This window comes from Impatiens glandulifera, chromosome 3 (assembly GCF_907164915.1).
Source record: "Impatiens glandulifera chromosome 3, dImpGla2.1, whole genome shotgun sequence".
In the NCBI taxonomy this organism is placed as follows: Eukaryota; Viridiplantae; Streptophyta; class Magnoliopsida; order Ericales; family Balsaminaceae; genus Impatiens; species Impatiens glandulifera.
In genome coordinates, this window is record NC_061864.1 from 29921615 (window position 1) to 29941553 (window position 19939).

Sequence of the window (19939 nt, forward strand, 5' to 3'; positions counted from 1 at the left end):
ATGGCAATGCTTGCACAGAAATTTGGGAGGTTCATGAAAAGGAGTCAACCAACAAACAACTACAACTATGGTGATAAATCCAATGTAAGATGCTATAACTGTAACTGTTTGGGACACTTCAAGTGGGAATGCAGAAAACCGAGGAGGGATGACCAGAAACCTGATAATCAGAATAACCAAAAAAATTATCAACAAACCGGTGAAGGAAGTGAGGTTCAGAAAGCACTGATAGCCGATGATGGAGGAAGTCTATGGGCTCACAGTGACAGTGATGATGAACTCACATGCCTCATGGCAAATGAGGAACAGGTATTTGACTCTCCTTGTGAAGAATTCACTAAAGATGAATTATATAATGCATTAAATGATATGGTAGCAGAGTATAAGAACCTACTAGCCCTGTTACCTAAGCAACTCAACTTTAGAACCGACCTTACAATACCCACTCTGACAGAACCAGAAATATCCGTTCTAACCGGACCAGATATCATAGAACCTGATGAAACCCCTACCTTAGAAACCGAGTTAGCACCTGAACCATCATTTAAGACCGAACAACCTAATGAGCCAGCTCGAGAACTAACCGAGGAAGAAAATGCCCGACTCTAGTATAAAATGGCCGCATATAAAAGATCTAGTGACATGGTAAAGAAGATGTGTAGCTATAAGAGACATCCTTTTTGCATGTTTGGTTTAGGGTACAAAAATGATAGATCCAAAAACCAAAAACCCGCAGATAAAGTAAGGTTCACAAAGGACGACCTTCCCCTTATAAGTTTTATAAGAAGCTCCTTAACCGCTGAAGAGGAATTGACCGCATATTATACAGCAGAAAAACTAACCTATGTAGGTCCAACTGATTCTGAAAAGTGGATTCACCCTGAGAAAAGGAAAGCCAATAGGAAAGCCAATCCTCAACCGCATAGGACAAACCAAAAATCACCCTCATTTAAGGCCTTCGTAGAAAAACCGAAATATCCTAAACCGAGTGCCAAAAAGACGGTTAAGACTTTAGCAAGAAAAGTTATCCGGTTTGTTAAGGTCTAGATGCCCAAGGGACTAATCGCATGTGGACCCAAGTAAATGTGGGTACCAAATAGTTGTAAATATATACATTTTGCAGGATTTAAAGAAACGGCTAGGAAACTCTGAATGGTACTTGGATAGTGGTTGCTCCAGGCATATGACCGGGAACAACAACCTGCTAACCGACATCAGAATAGAAACCGGTGCACTAATCACTTTCGGTGACAACTCAAAAGGTAGAACTATGGGCAAGGGTAAGATTGTCCATGGTAACCTAACAATTGATAATGTACTTTTAGTTGAAAACCTACGTTTTAACCTACTAAGCATTAGTCAAATTTGTGATGCTGGTTACACTGTAGAATTTCTTAAACATGCATGCTTAGTTAAGAACACTCAAGGTACCATACTACTAACCGGAAATAGGCTAGGAAATATCTACAAGGTAGACTGGAAAACTAAAGTAGAATATACTGTATGCATGTAGCTAAAACCGATCAAACCTGGTTGTCGCATAAAAGACTAAACCATCTGAACATGAAAACCTTAAACTATATTCGCGGTAAAAAGTTAGTCGATGGAATTCCCGACATAGTATTTAATAAGGATAAGGTTTGTTCAGCATGTGAAATGGGTAAACAAACTAGGTCAACCTTTAAGAGTAAAGGACACATTCAATATAACCGATGCTTAGATCTCCTTCACATTGATTTATTTGGACCGATTCAGGTCATCAGCCTAGGAGGTATGCTTTACACCATGGTAGTTATTGATGATTACTCTAGGTATACATGGGTAATATTTCTACCATCCAAACGTGAAACCGCATCAAACTTGATCACACTACTTAAACGTTTGCAAAATGAAAAATCAACACGCACTAATAGCATTAGAAGTGATAGAGGTACCGAATTTACCAACAGTACTTTAACCGCATTTCTTGATGAATCCGGTATTAGACACGAGTTGTCTAGCGCTCGGACTCCTCAACAAAATGGCCTGTCCGAGAGAAGAAACCGAACTCTCAAAGAAGCCGCACGGTCCATGATAGCCGATTCGGGTATTGCTTAGAAATTTTGGGCTGAGGCTATCAATACTACATGTTACACACAAAACCGGTCTTTAATTAACAAGTTTCATAACAAAACACCGTATGAGGTATATTTTAACAGGGTTCCCAACCTTAAGTACCTTAAGATTTTCGGTTGTAAATGCTATATTCACATAAATGGTAAAACCTATCTTTCTGCTTTTGATGCAAAAACCGATACTGGGATCATGTTAGGCTACTCTACAGTAAGTAAAGTATATAGAGTGTACAAAAAAAGAACCTTAACCGTGGAGGAATCACTTCATGTTGTCTTCGATGAATCGGTTGAAAGTAATACTGCATCATGCTTTGATCTACACAATAGACTGGAAAACAACAATATCCATTCTGACAGTGAATATGAGATTCCGATCTTCAGGCGGTTTGTCCATGACCAGATGGGTAATGTTGAAACCCAGCCGGATCAAGCTGTCCCACGACAGAAAGCTGACACTTCGGTTCAAACCGAGGAAATCGGTCGGTCTGACAATCCTGCTCAGCCTACCGATATGTCTAGCCTTGATCTAGTAAACGGTAATTTGGTAGACATCCCTGAACCGAATTTCAAAAGGAACACTAAACATCCTCCTGAGCAAATTATAGGTGACCCTTCAGAACCTGTTCGAACTAGGCGTCAGATTCTGGAGGAATACTTTAATTCCGCCTTTATATCCCAGATTGAGCCGAAAAGAGTGGATGAAGCATTGTCAGATCCGGATTGGATCTTGGGAATGCAAGAAGAATTAAACCAGTTCGAGAGTAATAAAGTCTGGTACCTAGTCCATAGACTAAAAGATCAATCGGTCATAGGAACAAGATGGGTATTTAGAAATAAACTCAATGAAGACGGTTTGGTCACGAGGAACAAAGCCAGATTAGTGGCACAAGGTTACAAACAGGAAGAAGGCATTGATTTTGAAGAATCATTTGCCCCTGTAGCTAGGATTGAAGCTATTAGGATTTTTCTAGCATTTGCTGCATTCAAAAATTTTAAGGTTTTCCAAATGGATGTTAAAAGTGCATTTTTGAATGGTGACCTACGTGAAGAGGTGTATGTTGAACAACCACCCGGTTTCAAAAATGCTGAACTACCCAACCATGTATACCGGTTAAACAAAGCTTTATACGGTGTAAAGCAAGCTCTTAGAGCCTGGTATGACACACTAACCGCGTTTTTGTTCAAACATGACTTCACCATCGGTTCGGTGGATAAAACGTTATTTAAGTTTGAGAAAAAGGAACATATCCTACTTGTTCAAATTTATGTAGATGATATCATCTTCGGTTCAACCGATCCTAAGTTATGTGATAAATTCTCAACCCTGATGACTAACAAATTTGAAATGAGTATGATGGGAGAATTAAGTTTCTTCCTAGGTCTTCAGGTTAAACAACTCGAAGAAGGAACTTTCATCAGTCAACCCAAGTACACTAAAGAATTGCTAAAGAAATTTGGGATGGATACATGCTTCTCAGCGGCTACCCCAATGAGCTCATCGGTCAAATTGGACAAAGATGATGAGGGTCAAGCGGTAGACCTGACCGCTTACCGGGGCATCATCGATTCTCTCCTATATCTGACAGCAAGTAGACCGGATATTCTATTTGCAGTCGGTGTGTGTGGAAGATTCCAAGCCAATCCAAAGCAATCCCACTACACAGCGGCAAAGCGAATATTGAAATACCTAAAGGGAACACCTGACGTCGGTTTGTGGTATCCAAAGGACTCATCTTTTAACCTAACGAGTTATTTAGATGCAGACTATGCAGGTTGCAAGATTGATAGAAAAAGCACCAGCGGAACATGCCAATTCCTAGGTGATCGGTTTGTTTCTTGGCATTGCAAGAAACAAACATTAATTGCCACATCAACTGCAGAAGCTGAATACCTGGCATCCGGAAGCTGCTGTTCACAACTTCTTTGGATCCAACAACAACTGAAGGATTTCAATGTCATAGCCGAAGAGTCTGCGATCTTCTGTAATAACACAAGTGCCATAACAATCACCTACAATCCGGTTCTACACTCTAGAACCAAGCACATTGACATAAGGCACTACTTCATTCGGGAACATGTCATGCTGAAGCATATCCAGCTAGAATACGTACAAACAGATCAACAAATAGCCGATATCTTCACCAAGCCTCTACAGGAAGCTAAGTTCTCCAATTCAGACTTACACTCGGTTTAACCGACATTAGTCAGATCATCCCTAAGGATGCTTAAAAGGGAAATCAGTTCGGATAGACAAAACCGGTAGTTCTCTTAAACTGTCGGATTTCAAATTTTCCAAGGCATCTATGGAAGAACCGCCTGGTCTATCAGTCAGAGTAAACCGACCGGTTACTTAGTGCATGCACCAAATAACCGCATCGGGACGAACAACTGATAACTGACTGGTTCGGAAATAGCTTATCTTAGATTATTTGGTCTTCGAACAAAAGTGGAATAATTATCTGTGTTTAAAACTTATCTATTCTGAAATATTACCTTTTCAAAGTAAAATGGTCGCACCTAAAAAGACGTGAAGATTTGATATCTTTCATGGTCCAGGTCTATGACCAACATCCTAGGCTGTAGACATGCTTATTTCATGCAAAACTCTTTATCCTATGGATAATAGACATTATCACATGTGATTCCTGGATAATAAGATCCTCTCTCCACTAGTATATAAGTTGAACAAACCTTAAACAAAACAATCACAAGTTGTATAACTCTTCCTCTCACTAAGACAAAATATCTCAGTTTCCAAACATCCTTCAAGTGGATTTCAACTCTACTCAAAGCACTGAGCATTATGAGGTCTTCAAGATGATCAAGTCACTTGAAGATACTGGTCTCCAACACTTTCTAGATGACAAACATGTCATCTATTCTGAGTCTGTCCTGGAGTTCTTTTACAACGCCAGGGTTTTTCGTGGAACTCCTCACTTTGACACTCACATCCAGTCAAAGGTAGGAGGAATCGTATTTGACTTTACCGAAAATGACTTTGCCAAATACTTTAACCTACCAAAGCAGGGGCTAACCGACCTCAACATACCGACTGAACTAAAAGCCGAGATCTCCTTAGCCTTTTCCCGGTCAAGCCATCTAGTGGATGATCACGGTGCTAAGTCACTATTGAAAGCTGAATACCAGCTTCTCAATAACGTAATCGGTCGAGGCATCCTGGGAAGGGATGTGACCAACACATACTGCACCGCTGCCTTCAACATCATGGCAGCTATAACTACTGGCACACCGGTCAATTGGTCGAGGGTACTGTTCGACGTCCTAATCTGGATTATTAGCGTTCAAACAATCGGCCTCGTTCCTCAAATAAGATGTCTGCTTCTGGAGCTTGGAGTTCCAACATGCCCGGGGGAAGGGCTGAACCAAGCCCAAGTACTTACCAAGAAAGTCACCGACTCTTTTTATGAGCGGTTTGAGAAGGCTTGGAAGAGGAGGAACCGTCATATCCACTCCAACGGTCACACCAACTCAAGCGGATATTAGGTCACTCCTTCCTACACCCGGTCATTTTGCTGCACGTACCGGCTGTATCTTTGTTCAACTCTCTTATGATCATTTCGGTCTCATCTATGTTATCTTCGGTTTCGTCTAGGTTATCTTCGGTTTCAATCGGTTACTTTTCAGTGTGTTGTTGCATCAGTCATTAATGAAAAGTAACATTTAATTAATGAGGTAACCCCCAACTACATGAGTAATTACTACCCAACTAACTTGGTTACTTTTCAACTAAATTCCTACCTCGAGCTCCGCAATCGGTTAAAAGTAACCTCTTTCCAACACACTTTGGAAACATAAATATTCCTTTCTCTAATAAGACAAAACTGACATTCAATGTGGATGTTTTCCCTCCAAAACCGGATCTATATAAAGAGACCTTTCCTAATCAAATTAACACATCTCAAATCATAAATCTCTTGAACTCCTTCTCTCTCTATTAGCAAAGTTTGAATCATGCCGAGCCGAACTCTAGGAAACTTCTTGAGCATCAACTTCGATTCATGTATGGAACATTGGGATATAGAAACCAAGGAGGTCCTGTTTGAATCTCTCATTGACACCGGTCTTCGCACCTTTCTCGAAGAATCCGGTTCCATACTTCTTGAGGATGTCAAGACCTTCTTCAGAAGTGCTTGAATAAGAGGAAACTACATTGTTTCCACAGTAAGAGATCACACCTTCTGGCTGGATGAAGCCGAGTTTGCCCAGATGTTCAACCTGCCCACAGAAGGGTTTTCCGACTTTCCAACCCGGGTGGGAAGTGCAGCAACCGATCACTCAATATTCTTCTTTGGAACCGATGTACCGGTGGAAAATCATGGGTTAAAAACCCGCCTTGCTCACCACATCTAACTCCTTCATGAGATTGTAAACCGCTCTATCACCTGTCAATCTCCGAATCAACGTTACTCCAAGAAAACATTCGACATGATGACATACATTGTTAGCAACACGGCCATCAATTGGTCATCGGTCATCTTCCAGAACTTGAAAACAATGGTGCTGACCAAGAAAGGTCTCGGTTATGCTCCTCACATTAGTCGGATCATTCTCAAGTACCGCCCAGAATTTGGACCGGGCACACCGACATCTCCTTCAAACATCCTTGACATAGATGGAGTGGAAGAAAAACTTTCAAGAGTCGTTATCACATAAGTTATATCTTTATTTCTTATGTATTTCTATTTCCAAACCGATCCATATATCGGTTTCTATCTTGTACCTTCATTCAATGAAACTCTATAACCAGGTCAAAGTAACAATCAGAATATCCATCTAAGTAACCGGTTAATATTATTAAGTAACTTCATTTTCATTGAAATATCCGGTCAATATCAAAGAAACCGCGTCTTCACAGTTATGCACGGTCTCAAGAAGAACCGCTTAATCAAAAGTTGTACATATTTAGAACACTCATCTAAATAACCGGTTAAATCGATAGACAAACCTGTGTTCGTAGAACTTTCCGGTCAAGATCAAAACACCGCATCATTGCGGTTCACAAATCACTTCATAATACGGTTTCAAAAAGGGATTGCATCATCAAAACCGAAATCGAAATTTTTGGAGGGAAAGATTCCCGCCAACATATCCCGCCAAAAGCTCCCGCTCAAATTTCCCGCCTCTGATTTGGCGCCCATAGTTTGCCGCTCTTTTTCATTACCGCCCATGGTTTGCCGCTAAAATCACTTGGAGGGAAAATTCTCGCCCAAGGTGATGGGACGGTTTGCGACGGTTGAGCTTCCAGACCGTGCCTATAAAAGGGACTCTTGGCCATTTCATTTTTCTCTTACGCGAAACAGCTTTCTCTCTCTAGGCTCTCGAACTCTCTCACAGCGGTTATTCTTTTGCTCTCTCAAACTCTCTCAATCATCAACAATGGGTCGTCATTCGGCATTGTTCAAACATATCATCCAGGTGGATTTTGAGGAAATCAGACAAAACGGTTCGGTTCCGGCAAAGGAAGTTCTTTCCCGGATTTCCGAAGCCGGACTCGAGTACTTTCTAGGCGGTCCTTTTGTTCTTTACAAGGAAGCGGTTGAAAAATTCTTTAAAACCGCATCTCTCTCTGGCGACACAATAACCGCCACTGTTAGCGGCAAGCAACTTGACATAACCGAAGAGTCGGTTGCGGAAATCCTATGTCTTCCAACAGATGGACGCAACGCTTCGATGAAACTAGACCAAACAACATTCGAGGCGGCTTGCCAGATTCTCTCGGTAACCGGGGCTCCTGTAAAGGTATCCGGTAAGAAATCATCACTACGACCGGAATATATACCGCTCTGTGACATCTTCACTAAGTCGGTTCAGGCGAGAGGTGGAAATTTCGACAACCTCACCAGGGCCAAAATCGAGATGCTTATCGGCTTACTAAACGGCATAAACGTTAACTGGGCTAAGGAGATTTTCCACAATCTAAAAGACATGGTGAAACTGGATTCCACCCGGTCATGGGGATACGCTATCCCACTTGGGAAGATCATGCTCCACAACAACATCAACACCGGTCCTGGTGTTCTTCTCTCGTCGAGCAAAATAATAAGATCCCGCCAATTCCTGGAGAAGAAGCAGCCGGCCCCCGGTTCTTCAGGAGGCCGAATAAAGAAAGTAGCAACTAAGAAGCCGGCTCCGGAAAAAGGCAAATCTGGAAGCAAGAAAGATAAACAGCCGGTTGAATTCACGGAACCACCCTCAGAAACACGAGATGAGGAAGATTCGGCCTCCACGTCTGACTGAACCGCCTCACATAACACCGAAGGCAATGAGTCCGGTAAAGAAATGGGACCGACTGAAGAAGAACAATCGGCCACAAGTCTTGACAAAGCCGGTAAGGCCGCAAGCCTTGAAAATACCGATGCTGATGCAGAAGACCGTGGGGAGGAAGAGGTTTCCGTTGACAACGACCAGAAGATGGCCGAGAACATTGTACGCAAAATCTTGAAAGAAATTCATCTGCAAGCTCAAAAGGCAGCACAAGCATACAATGAGTGGTTCCTGATCCGGTGCAATAAATTCTTCAAACATGTGCTACCGGACCTAACCACCGGACAAAGATTTGAAAGAATTTTGGAGATAGAGGAAGACGTTATCAGGCTCACAAACGCCGAGGATCCCAACGAAGCCATGGACCGACACGCAATAGTGGAACCGCGTGCTCTGCTACAAAAGATAACCGCACATATACGAAAGCTTATAGAAAGGTATGTTGCGGGAACACCGAAGGCTAAATTACAACTCCTGGTGTTGGATATACTTGAGGTCAAGAAAGGAGAATTCATTGACGAGATAGAGCGGCTTGAAGCGGTGCGCAGACAGCGAGATACAGCGCACTCTCCGCGTCCTGAGAATGATGACGGTCAGAATTGAGGTGATACGTCTCCTTTAGCGGATCTGGTCATCAACGAAACCGACGAAAGAACAGAGACTCCTTTCACCGGGCCACTTGAAACCGATCAACCTGGGGATTCAGAACCGGTCGTCACAGAAGAAAGGGTCAAGTCCCTCATTCAAGAGTTTGCCAACATAAAGGTTCGACCGTGAAAGAGGAAAATCAAGAAAGTCGCGCTTCAAACAATCAAGTTAGCCGAAACAACGAGGGACGATCTTATGAAGGCAGATGCCCAGATCAAAGAGATCGAAGCCAACTACCGGGACGATACTATTCTGCACAACGATCATCTTAAGCGAACCGGAGACTTGGAAGTTACAACCTCGAAGCTGGTAGATGACTTGGAACGGTTTCAAGAGAAAACCGATCAATGGCTCACAAAGGTAGATGAGGACCTAGGGCGGTCAAGCACCGAAGTCGGTTCGACACTTAACAGGGTCACAAATCTTGAAAAGAAGAATGCAAGTCTTGAAGAGCGCAACGAAAAGCTTGAAGCCGACCTCAGGGCGGTGACCGAACAGGTAAATGAATTGATGAAGGCCAAACAGGTTGCCGATACAGCGGTTGAGGAGGCAAATGCTCGAGCGGCTAAGGATATTCAGGATGCGCTGGAAGAAGAAACACGGAAAGCAAAGGAAGCACCGCGATCATCTGATGCGAACTTCAACGAACGATTACGGAAATCAATGGCCAGAGATCCGGAACTTGTAAACACCATAGCAGCTCAAGCGGCCGAGGATGCAGAGCGGTTAAACACTGAGAAACGAAGGCTCGCCGAATATGCCAAGGCACACAAGAAGTCCAAGGCGGCTCCCTCCTCTTCGGTTCCGGCAACACGGAAAAGGAAAACACCATCAAGGAAGGTTCAAGTAATCGGGATGCTGGAGAGGATCACCGAGACGAATATCGACACTCCACCGAACCCGGCTATGCAAACCGAGGATGAAATCAAAGAGAATCTCGAGCCGCGATCTACAAGACAGCGAATTCTCAATGCGGTTCCAATCAGCACAGTCGGTCAACCGCAAGCTGGAGGTTCATCTTCAAGAACGGCTCAACCGGATGAGGAACAACCAACCGATGACATGATGAAAGACTTCCTGCCATCCGAATCAAAATAGGGGATCTCTTTTCTTAATCTATGTTTATTTCGGTTCCTACATATATAATATTTTCCCCTTTTACGGTTACTTTTATATATATAAAGTTATTTTTGAAATCGGCCTATACTTGCAATCTTACATGGTTTTGATAATTTTAAATAAAATAATCAAAAAGGGAGAAATTGATAAAATAAAAGAGTAGAATCTTCCAAAATTTTTCTCAAAATTTTTCCAAATTTTTCGAAAAACTCTCCGAAGACAGTTTCAAAAATCCGGTCAAATAAAGAACCGGCCTACGTTTGCAATCTTACATGATTTTGATAATTTTAAATAAAATAATCAAAAAGGGAGAAATTGTTAGATAAAATTAGACCGGTTAATAGAACATAACACAAATAAACCTCTTATGCAGGAACAGACAAAGAACCGGACGGTCAAACCAATGAACCGGTTAAGAAGATCAACCGGTCAAACACCTAAACTGACCAAAAACATGACCTCACAAATAAGGCAAGATCGGCCAAAACTAAAAGTCGGAAACACCAGACAACCGGTTATTAAGAAGTCAAAGGAATAACCGGAAGCCATCCGGTTGAGAACCGGAAGCCATTCGGTTAAAACAAATAACCGACCAGCATAAGAAGACACTTCGGGTATCTGTTGAGAATGATACCAAAGGAACAGACTGAACATTTCCATATTCATACAAGTCTAAGGACAGTCTGCAGGCTGCAGAAAACCGTCCTACAAGATCTTTCCACTTCAGGATAAATCAGAAAGGCAATCTTCCAAGTACAGACAACTGTCTAACCGACAGTAACCACATTGAGTAAAAGACAAACCTAGCCGGTTTGTCCTACATACTGGAAGAACAGACCTCCAGGTCTGAAAAGAACATACCGCCAGGTCTGAAAGGTTGACCGCCAGGTCTGAAAGGTTGACCGCCAGGTCTGAATCACTGAACCTCTGCTCAACCAATCAAATTCAAGGAAATGAAATATGACCGTTGGCATATTTCACCTATAAAAGGAGCAACTGAAGAGGATTAAATGTGGGACACAGTGAACAATTAATTTATAAGTGATAAGATTTTGTTCTCTCTAGAAAAAGCTTAAGTGCTAAAGTTGAAGTGTGTATTTACAATTTCGGTGTAAATTGTACGGGTGTTATCGAGCAGGAAATAAGTCTCGATCGGATTGTATTTGTATTCCTTAGTGAATATCCTTCTCGCGGTTTCGAGAGGAAGGGTGACGTAGGAGTTTATCTCCGAACATCCATAAAAACTTGTCTTGTTATTTACTTTCCGTCTGACTTACTTTATAACCGAGCTGTACTAACCGACCTACACCTTGTTTACCGACTCTACACTATCTAAACCAAATCACCAAGTTACAAAAACCGACCCATCAATTTCCAAACCTGTCCTATTCAAAACCAGTTCTGCCCATCTCGTGAGTGTGCTGCTTCAACCTGAAACAAACCTCTTCCGCGCTTGAACCTGGTTCAAGGGTTTGTGACAGATTGTGTAGTATTGAAACCCCGGTGTTAATCTATAACTAGATTAATCACCACCCCTTTGAGTAAGACGCGTTAACCGTCCCAACCCCGGTCCTCCAGCCGCGACCTAGATCCTAACATAATCCCCTCTTTTAGCCTATCGGAAAAAAGAGGTGGATACCAACCCTAAGTTCTTGGGTTCGAGCCCGTCAGACGGTAAATTCTGCATCTGGTTAAATGATTAAGTGTGTTTGCGGGCTACATACTTAATCCATTGTCCCATTTTTTTATATAGATGTAATCCCTTCTTAATTAAGAATAGGGATAAGTTTTATTTTAATAAAAAGAATAATAACGATTTATAATTTTATAATATCTTCCTGGACTTTTTATATATTTATTAATTATAAGCATTTTTATTCCCTTTTTCATTTCTGAGTAAAAAATCACGTACCAAACATCCCCTAACATTGAAAATTGGCAAAAGGAAAATTTCCGGGAGGAAGACGAAGGCGATAATTGAAGCACCTTTTCCATTTTTTCCGATTTTCTAGACCCCCAAACTTCTTCTCTTTTTCCAAATCAACCCTTTAAATCCTATAGCATTTATATTCCGCCTCAGTCTTATAATTATGAATTTATTTATTTCATCCGTAATTATGCGGCATTAGACTATCTGTTCACGTCCAAATTCGCCCCAGATTCTTTTCACATTCAATTTTAACCCTTAATTTCTAATTTTGAATTATTTTAAATAATTTGAAATTATATCAGCCACTAGACTATTCTTTCATGTCAAAATACCATGAACTTTATTAAGGTTAAATTTTGGCCTGTAAGATTGGGGTTTTTTCCTACTTTAAACCTTGTCTAAGACTGAATTAGGAATAGTTTGTTACCCAAATAACTTTTTATTAAAACTTCCCACCTTACATAGTAGTAAAACAGTCGGTGGATGTGTCGACCAAGTATGAAGAACACTTTGTAAGCCCAAAGGGAAATGTTTCTATTGAACCATTCCCTTAACTCCCCAAAGAGTTGACAACTTCACCCAGCTGCGAAAGGACACTTTGTCAGGTCCTCGAAAGATAAAGCTGCCAATCATGACAGATCCTCTCATGAACAATCCCCAACGTAAGCAGGATACTCAGTTAGCTGTGAAGGTCACTTCATATAAGACATCTCTAAAGCCGTAGTTAATAGGCATTGAGGATCATTGTTATGATTTTTAAGCCCTATTCTAATAGGCATCTATATAGGCTACTGTTGTAACCTATCCCCAACAGATTAGTGTCCACATAGGTTATTATTATAACCCAACCCCAACAAATTGGCGACCATAAGGGTTATTGTTATAACCCATTCCTCTCAAAGAGAATGTTTTCGCATATCCCCTGCAAGAGTAAGCCCTATTTCTTGATAGGTATCTATACTGGTCATTACTTTGACCACTCCCCACTAAATTGATTGTTGTCACTCATCTTGTCCATAGGTTATTGTTATAAACTATATTATCCACACAATTGTAATCATCCCCACAGAGCGATGGTTGCTACATTCCCTAAAATGGCGTGATTGTTATCACCGCCCAACGTGATTGTTGTCACGTCACCCAAAAGGTCTTCCTTCATCCTCAACGGAGAATTCTCTCATTCCCCAGAAAAGTCCTAGTTCTGGATATCATCTCATATAGTAAGTCCTATCGTATTACAGGCATCCTCAAAAGTCATTGTAATGACTACTCTCTAGTAGCGGATTCCATTTATTGATGGACGTGGTATGATTGTTGTCATTATCTCTGAGAGTTTTACCTCTATCCTCGTGGGATTGTATTCCCAAGAGAGAATTCCTTAGGAGAGTCCTACTTCTCAATAGGTAGTCTTAATTGTATAAGACTCCTGCGCACAAAGAGTTCTTTTCAATCCCAGGTGAGTCCTATCTATTGGTAAGTCCCATCAGTCATTGTTATGATAGGATTATTGTAGTAATCCATTCTTAGTTGGAGTCCCATTTACTCCCCAACAATATAAGACTATTGTCATAGTCTATCCTCAGCAAGATTCAACAAAGAAGAAAATGAGCCATTATCATGAATCATCCCCCAACAACACCTTGTCATCTTCCCGATACATGATAAGACTATTGTGATATAGTATATCCCCGACAGAAAACATCGGGCAAAGGAATATCACGTAATCTCCCCAACCATGAGTCATTGTGATGACTCCCCACTAATAGCCGCTTCCATCCAGGTTTTATCCTTCTACCTCACTGTAGGTTAGGGTACAAATATTTATAATCAAACCTCGAACAAATGTTTTCCAAAAACTAAGTTTGTTTTATTCAAACTCGGTTTAAAAGAGACATTCTATAAGCATGAAAATTTTACTTACCCTATTTTTAAATAATATTATTGTGTTTAAAAATATAAAATTAATATTTTAGATTTTTATATTTAAAATAACTTAAAGAATGAATTAAAACCTAATTAAGGATTAATTATTGTGATAATTAAACCTTAATTAAGAAAACTTTCCAAAATTCCAAAATTAATTTGAGGATAAAATATTTGTATATGGTTTAACTAAATTAGACCAAGGAAAGGGTTAAAAATATTTAATTGTGATTAAATCATAAATTATGTTTAATATATGACTTAAGACAATTAAATAAAATACACCGAAATTCCAAAAAATTCCAAAACAAAATAAAATATGATCATAATTGTTATTATGATTCTAGAAATATTTTTTGTGAAATATTTTGTAAAAAATAGATTTAAAAGAAATTAAAATCCAATTTTTAATAACCTTTTAAATAAAAATATAATTGCATAATCCTGTGTAGCTGAAATTATGTTTAATCTCTATAGCAGGATTTTGAACCATTAGATGAGCGCCCATATCTCATCCAACAACCCAGACGATCCCACGCAAACGGATGTAACAAAGCCACGTGCGCACGCCCGCATTGGATTAACTAACGGGATGGACTAACCCCGTTAGTCAATACTGCTGACCGTAGACAGAATGATGACGACTTTAGGCAAAACGATGTTGTTTAAGCCGTCATCTTCGCGGGAACGTTGCGCTCACCGGAATCGCGACCTCGCAGACGTCCAATCTTCCCGAAGCTCTAGCTTCGGCCACAAATGATCAAATCTGCTTCGGCCACAAGTGATCAAATCCACTGATTTCTTTGCCTACATGTCCTTCTCATCAGCACCTATGATAGCCCTTTATCTAGAAGCCTTAACCCGATGTATATAAGGCTACCAGTTGACGGATAGGATTTTAGGGATAAGCTCGCCGGAGGTTAATTTCATCTCAAATTAACCCTCCTCAACCGACCTTCTCCTACTAGAAATACCCCTACCCTTACACTACCAAATCATCAAACAATAGCTATCAATTACACCCCAATTCACTTCAGACGACAAATTGCAAATTCCGGCCAAGAACAATTTTTGTCAAAAACTTTCTCTAGTAAGACAAGCTTTGATCCAGGCTTCTAGATCACTTCAAACACCTCTTAGGAGTGTTCTATAGTTGTTGGTATGATTCCAGAAACCTTGAATTTCGAATTGTAATTGAAAATTTGAATGCTTTCAAATTTTATTGTTTGATCTTGTTATTAACGTTGATTATGGAATTGTTTTGTTGAGAATCGTTCTATATATCACATATATGCTTTCTATTGAAAGAAGTTAGATCAAATCTATATGATTCAAAAAATTTAGAAAATTTAGATCAAATGTTTTATTCTAAAATGATGTCTAACACGCAAATTAAGGTTGAAACGCATCGAACTTCGAGCTTCCTCGCGATAGTCCTTCTATATTGCCACGTGTCTCACAAACATGTGCTAAGCTATGGAACAAGACATAGACCGGGAGTAACCATACAATTTGTTATTTGTACATTTTGATAGATTGAACTAGCTAGGAAAAAATATACTATTAAGTTTTAAATTTTGGAATAGACTTTATATTAACAAAATATATAACACTACTCGACAATATTATTTTTGTTAATCACTATACAAAAATATTAAATTTATTTAATATAACATAAAATATACATCGATGTGAGAAATATTACAGATATTATAGGTATATCAAAAATATTATTACACAATATATCGAGAATATCGATTTTTTGGAAATACCGAAAAATATAAGGTATGATATCGATACCAAAATTATTGGTACGGTAAAGGTATGAGATTTTTAATATTTTGGTATATCAAGAATCAATATATACCAAAATAATATTTACAAATTAAATATATATATATATATTATATAATACTTATAAAGAAATAAATATATTTGATATTAATTTAATTACAAAAATAAAAATCAAACCAAAATATAATTATGTTGTAATATTATTTAATATACGCAATCTCAATGTATTATATTTTATAAGATATAAAATATTAGGATCGGGATCGTCGATAGGAGACCGGGGTCCTTCTAAATGTTGATCGCTTACACAACAATACACAGAACACACTGGTATTAATCCGGTTAAAGATTAGAACCGCTTTTAACACTACACAGATTGTCACAGACTCTTGAACCGAGTTCAAGGACGGAAATGTTTGTTTTAATCTGAAACAACTCACACAATTCGGTTAGGAAGGTATTAGGAGAAGTCGGTTTGAATGAGGGGAAAGTCAGTTCGGATAAGGGGAGTACAAGTTATATAGGTTGAGATACTAGATATTTTGGTTAGGTTGGTTAGAGTAAATAAGCTGGAAAGTAAAATGAAGAACACAAGACAAGTTTTTATGTATGTTCGGAGTTGAATCTCCTACGTCACCCCTTCTTCTCAAACAATGAGAAGAATATTCAACAAACACACTCAGACCGAGTCTTATTTATTGTTCGTCGGTTACACCACCCACAAATTATGTAATACTTTTACACAAGGTAAAATACACAGAGTTCTTGCAATTATATTTCAAACAGTTTCAAGAATTTCGATCGATATTCAGGGTCGCATGTAAAATTCGTCTTGTTGTTATCTTGTCTCGCCTGTTGATTCAACACATTTGAGCTTTTATTTATAAAGATATGACAACAGTCATATTTTCTCTTTCCACTTCTGATTCGGATCCTTCTTCTGTGTATTTCCAAGAAATATCTTCATCATTTTATTACGTCATCTTCACATGTTTCATCACTTTAAATAATTTTTTGTTGGCCTTAAGATCTTCGACATATGAGCCAGCCAGAAATGATACTTCATACGGTTTATATCTCAGTCGATCCGGTGAGAGGAGTCAAACCGATTTACTTGATTATGTCGGGATCCTTGAGATAGAGTGCCTCAACCGGTCAGGTGCGGTTTGAGCTGTACCTGTACAAGAAAGTTTAAGATTGAATAAGTTCTTTGGCCAGTTTAAAATTAACTTACTTAATTTTTCTAACATAAAACTATTTTTATTTCAATATAAAGTGTTTTATTTTTCAAAATAAACCTAATGGAGTCTAATATATTTTCAAGTTCATCTCAAATACAATACACGATTTGAAAATATTATTTTTTAGAAAACTCTTGATTTATGGTTTGTTTTTATTAATATTTAACTAAGGATTTGAAATAATTGTGTGGTAAATTGATGATTAAGGAATGGTGATTTAAGTTTTTTTAATATAAGAAATTAATATTTAAATATATTTAAATTTGAGACTTTCGAGCCGAACTCGAGCCTATGGTTATATGATCGAGTCGAGTTTGAGCTTAATATTGAAAGCTCGGTCGAGCTCGAGCCGAGCCAATAAAAAACGAGTCGAGCTGAACTCGAGTTTGACTCGTTTACACCCTTAGCTTGCTCCAAAGGCTCCTTCTTATGTTTGTTCATCCATTCCTCGTGCACCCGTAACGATTCATTTAATTCGTCGATTGAAATTTTCTCCAAATCTGTGTTCTCTTAGATTGCAATCACTACATGGTCAAATCTTTGATGTAGACAACGTAAAATTTTCTCGATTACTCGAACGTCTTCTATGCTTTCAAAATTTCACTTCATCTGGTTAACGATAGATAAGATCTACGTGAAATAGTCTAAAATAGACTCATATACTTCCTGATGAAGAGATTCAAACTCTCCCCGCAAAATCTGAAGACACACCATTTTTACCTTACCAACTCATTTTTGGAAATTTTCTAGAATTTCTTAGGACTCCTTCAACGTTGAGGTATTTGCTACTTTCTCAAAAGCATCATCATCTAGACACTAGTGGATGATAGAAAGGACATGCTAATACTTCTTTTTGATCTTCTCGAACGCTTGAATCAGGGTCAACGCCGCATCCTCAACAGGTTCGACAATCCCACGATTACGATTTCCCATACACATTGGAAACCGAGTAACGTCTTTACTCGGATAGACCAACTATCATAGTTGTCGTTCGTAAGACGCGGATATTAGAACATCAAAGACATCATTGCTCTGTTATCACTTTGTTAGAAACGTTAGTGGACAATCGACATATTCACTCACAAACTCAAGATAAGATTAAAAAGAAAGGGGAAGAGATTTTATTTCAGTTCATCTTCTTTTATGAATACATCTATTCTATTTATACAAAAAAAAAACTCTTAAACTTCTAAAATTCATACTCTTAAACGATCAGAGTTAATGATAATTAAGACAAAGATAATAATGTCTAATATTAACTAGACTTTTAAGACTAATTAAGACACTTATTAAATAATAACGTCTCATTTTCAATTATAAATTAATTTTATTTTTAACCTAAACAACTGAGACTAATGCATCACCCACATATGAGAAGTTGTTTCAATCTTCAAAAGACATATTCAACAACAACGGATCATATTACTATGAATTAATCACATGACTCCAACCAAAGATCGGGATTTTAGAAGTAATTGCTCTTGTTTCCATTAAAGTTTGAAGCAAATGTAGAATTTTCAGTTTTGTGTGTGAGCTTCAAGAAATTAAGAAGTGGAAATGGATGGGTGATTGACCTTATGATGATGACCAAGTAAAAGTAATGACAGTCCTCCATTCTAAACAGATCTTTTGATGGAGAAGATTTATATTATCCCAATCAATATCATACATAGTCTTCTCCCTCATTTATTAGCTTGAAGATGAAATGATAGTTAATGTAGAGTTTTTGATCTAGTAATAAGAGAAGATCTCATTCTTAGTTCAATTAACAATGGCTTCGGTCATTCTCAACGGAGTTACTTCCGGCAGACTCTCTGCATTAACCAAAAAAAAAAAAAAAACTCAAATTCTATTATGACTGAAACCATGTTAATTGAACTAAGAATAAGTTTGGTTTTTGGGTTATAACCTACCGGGACAATCTATCCTTGGAGAAGTTAATTCGGACACGATGTGTTGAAACGTGCCTGCCCAAGAATCTCTATTCGTCAGGAAATCGGAAGAGAGGTTGAAGATTTTCTTGATGGTTGCTGGGATTGATGAGTGTTCATACTCTGAGTTTGGAGTTGGTCCTTGTGACCTACTTATTATTGAAATTACCCAACAAATACAATCATAATAATTATAATTTTATCATTATATATATATTAACTTAGTATTTTCGTAAAGGGTTTCATCTTAAATATTGTCTCAATGAAAATTAAATGAGACTCAATTTTTAATTGTGTTATACACATGGCGGATCTATTTAGGGTCCTCTTTAATCATCTGCCGCATTGTGTGGAGGCAAAGGCAAAAAAAGGTCATTGAAAAAAGATTATTTTAAAATTATTCTATAAAAATTATAATTTAAAATTTAAAAATAAAAAAGATTTATAGATTATTAAATTTTATTTATAATACATCTATTATTTATAAAATAACTAATACAAATTATAAAATATAAAAATATATAATTAAATCATAACCGATTTACTAGTTAAATCGTTAGAAAAATAGGTAAACCGAAAACCGAACTGTTTAACCTATAAAAAATCGGTTAATCGGAACCGTTAAAACCGGTTAACTATCTGTTCAATTGGATTACCAATTTTCTGTTTTCTTTTATACAGCCCTAAGTTTACCTATTTTTATGTATATGTATATATACAAGACTCTAAGTCTTCAAACATTACAATTAAGTCATTTGGGATTTCTCTCTAAAATAACTAATTATTATTTATTTTAAACTCAAAGTTTTAGTGTGAAAAAACATTTGAGCTTAAAATATCAAATGAATATTAATTTATTATTTATATATTCAAATAGTTGTACTAATATTTTTCTTAAAAAAATAAGACTACGTACTACTATTAATTTATTATTATTTTTGTACATCAAATGAA